The sequence below is a fragment of the Rattus rattus genome, chromosome 11 (assembly GCF_011064425.1).
Source record: "Rattus rattus isolate New Zealand chromosome 11, Rrattus_CSIRO_v1, whole genome shotgun sequence".
Lineage (NCBI taxonomy): Eukaryota > Metazoa > Chordata > Mammalia > Rodentia > Muridae > Rattus > Rattus rattus.
Genome location: NC_046164.1, coordinates 76712723 through 76716229, shown reverse-complemented (window position 1 = coordinate 76716229; position 3507 = coordinate 76712723). Strand labels below are relative to the sequence as shown.

Below are 3507 nucleotides of genomic sequence, written 5' to 3'. Positions count from 1 at the left end.
AAGAACTACCTCACCTATGCCTGGAGTATTTCGAACTTTCTTTAACTTAAACATGGTTTCCTTTCCTTTTTTTTTTTTTTTAACTTGAGTATTTCTTATTTACATTTTGAGTGTTATTCCCTTTCCCGGTTTCCGGGCAAACATCCCCCTAACCCCTCCCCCTCCCCTTCTTTATGGATGTTCCTCCCCCATTGCCACCCTCCCCCCCAACAATCACGTTCACTGGGGTTCAGTCTTAGCAGGACCCAGGGCTTCCCCTTCCACTGGTGCTCTTACTAGGATATTCATTGCTACCTATGAGGTCAGAGTCAGGGTCAGTCCATGTATAGTCTTTGGGTAGTGGCTTAGTCCTGAAGCTCTGGTTGCTTGGCATTGTTGTTCATAAGGGGTCTCAGCTCCTTCAAGCTCTTTGAGTTCTTTCTCTGATTCCTTCAACGGGGGTCCCGTTCTCAGTTCAGTGGTTTGCTGCTGGCATTCGCCTCTGTATTTGCTGTATTCTGGCTGTGTCTCTCAGGAGAGATCTACATCCGGCTCCTGTCGGCCTGCACTTCTTTGCTTCATCCATCTTGTCTAATTGGGTGGCTGTATATGTATGGACCACATGTGGGGCAGGCTCTGAATGGGTGTTCCTTCTGTGTCTGTTTTAATCTTTGCCTCTCTATTCCCTGCCAAGGGTATTCTTGTTCCCCTTTTAAAGAAGGAGTGAAGCATTCACATTTTGATCATCCATCTTGAGTTTCATCATGGTTTCCTTTCTTAACATGCCATGGGACATTATAATAAGCAATTTATCTCTAGCATGTGGATCTATCAATTACTTTCATAATATAAAAATGATGATCTTTGATTTCCTAAAACAAAATTGGATTGGCAGTTTTGGTGATGTTTGTTTGTTTGTTTCTTATGCCAGTTTTTGAATGGCTATGGTGATATGGTCCCAGCCCCTGGAACAAAGCAAGTGAGATGTGGGTCTCCATGAGTGCTGACAGTTGCTGTGGGCATAAGGATTGTTTGATAATAATGTACATATTCTTACTCCATGCTCCTCCTTCAAGGAATGCTCTCTCTGCCAATGTTAATGACTCCATATGATCAGAAACGACATGGTCCCAGGAAACCAGAATGTGTTTAATGTTCCCCAGCCAAACGGTAAATGCTGTGACCTCCAAGACATTTCTTAAGGCTGTGGCAAAGAACTCTGAAAACATGAGTTCAAGAATATACAAACAGAGTTTTTCAAGTATGCAAAATATAAGGATGCAATATGAATGTATGAGGGACTTCAGAGACCAGGAAGAATAGATGAGGATGCAATAATGAGTCGTTAAAAGGAAAGATATAGTGAAAAAACAAGGCTCATGATTCAAGTAATAAAAGAGTACCAAGAAGAGAGGGAATGGGGATTTCAGGGTGGGATGCCACCCAGCTAAGCTTATTGTTTGTGTTAACAAAGGCAGGCAGATCTCGGAGTTCAAGGCCAGCCTGAGACAAATCAAGTTTAGGTCCAGTCAAGATGTTACTTGCCTTTGAATTCCTAAGGAAATAGCCTATGCAAATAAAAACCTGGGCTTTGGTCTGCAAGAGACGAGCTATCCAGAGAGTTTCTGGAATTCATCTAGCAGGTTTTCTGACTTGGGTTGGAAAACCCAAGAACTAACCAGAGAGCTTTTAAAATTTTTCTAGCAGGTTTTCTGATTTTGTTCAGAAAATCCAAGAGTTACCTAGGGAGCTATTAAAGCTCTTTTAAAATTTTTCTAGCAGATTTCCAGACTTACGTTGGAAAACCCAAGAACTATGTAAAGAGCTATCTAGAAAGCCATCTTGAGCAGAGGACAGAAATGTCAGTTTGTATCCACCATTGACTCTGAGTCATTTCTTTTGCTGCTTCCATTCGCCCATTTCTCAGGACCCTCTCCCAAGCCAAGGCTGGTCCTAGCTGAAAAAATTCAATCACAACAGAATCAACTGATTGTTCTTTGCCTTGGCACTTCATGATTACAAATGTTAGTACCCCAATCCTTCCAACCTATCCTGCCAAAAATGTTTAAAAAGAGGTAGCAAATAGGATTGTTCCATTATAGTATAATGTTTAAATTATAGCCACAAAGCAACTTTCCACAACTGCCTGGTCTTTTCTTTCCAACACTGAGATAGGGGACAAAGAGAATGTGTTGTACATGGCCAAGTCTGGGCCACACATGAAGATATGTGATTTTTCAGTCATGGGCATATTAAGAAAGTCAATAAGCATATAGAGTATTCATACTCTGGCCAACTTATGGACAATATAATGTTTGAAGATAGTTTGTGTTTACAAATATTCATATCTCCTGGGTTTTCTAATCACTGAGTATATGATTATGGAGGGGAGGCTGAACCTATATTGTATGACAAGGTAACATGTAGTATTTAGACTGGATGGAATCAAAGTAATACCCAAGGTATCAATGGGGATTTTATTGGCACAGAAGTAGAATCTCTGGAATCAGAGGAGGAAGACAAAAAACTTAGGCCTAAATGGGCTAGAGTGAATCAAGGATAGGAACAACACTAAATTTACTCTAGATTGAGGTTCAGATTACAACAACCCATCATTCATAGCAAGAGATAATATATTCCAAGACCTCCAGTGCTGACTGGAAGATAGCAAAATGAAAGTGTTCCAGCTTGAACAGTTGCATCTATGATATGAGTGTGAGGCATGCCATACCCCTACCTTGCTAATTCTAGGATATTCCCATTTTCAAAGCCAATATTTCTTTTCCTTTTCAAAACTTGTTTTAAGCTGGAGTATCCAGAAGTAGAGGAATGGCAGTATCAATTCTTGACATCACAGGGAGGGACTGCTCCCAGATGTCCATGCTGGGAAGCAACTATTCCCTTTTGACCTTCTTTCCTGGTTTTGATATGTTTCAGTGAAATAGACGGTACAAATAAATGATATGCTGACAGAGCTGTGACTCAGTAGGAGAAGGTCTGTGTAGCATCCACAGAGACCTGGATTCTGACTCCAGCACTGCAGTAATAACCAGTACCAGAGTGAAATAGAGGGTGCAGCCTGTATGCATGCTCAAAAGACTAGCAATGTCCCTTGGGGCTGATGGTATCTGTCAAGCATTTAGAGTGCCCCTCCCACACAAATAGCCACTCTTGTAGATTTTGTATTAATTTTTTTTTTGCTTTGAAACTACCTACCTTATTTGTAAGTTTCTGAATGAGACATTATCATACCATACCCTAAGAACACCCCTTGAAATTCCTGTGGTATAGCTTTACTTGTTCAACATGAAAGACTCTAGGCTGAACTACACCAATATTATCAATGTGACTTACAGTCATCTTCCATTTCATCAGCATCATTTGTGTTTATAATGTGTATCCAGTCTTCTGTGTACCCACTATGGTCTTGTGTTCTCTGTTAGTGGACAACAGTGGGTTTTCTATTTCAATAATATAAGCTGGGGGAGGTATTCCCTGCTCCATGTACCTGGTATATAGGGGAGGGTT

At 40.8% G+C, this 3507-nt stretch overlaps 2 non-coding genes and 1 pseudogene across 2 annotated transcripts; all 3 read left to right on the top strand.

Moving 5' to 3' along the window:
- Positions 1-1596: 1596 nt before the first annotated feature.
- LOC116912944 lies at positions 1597-1650 on the top strand (annotated as a pseudogene).
- A 1-nt stretch (position 1651) lies between these two features.
- Positions 1652-1714, top strand: LOC116912943. The gene has a single exon (XR_004389511.1). It is a non-coding gene; the product is annotated as a U7 small nuclear RNA (small nuclear RNA).
- Positions 1715-1727: 13 nt separating this feature from the next.
- On the top strand, positions 1728-1789 carry LOC116912942. The gene has a single exon (XR_004389510.1). It is a non-coding gene; the product is annotated as a U7 small nuclear RNA (small nuclear RNA).
- The last annotated feature ends 1718 nt before the right edge of the window (positions 1790-3507 follow it).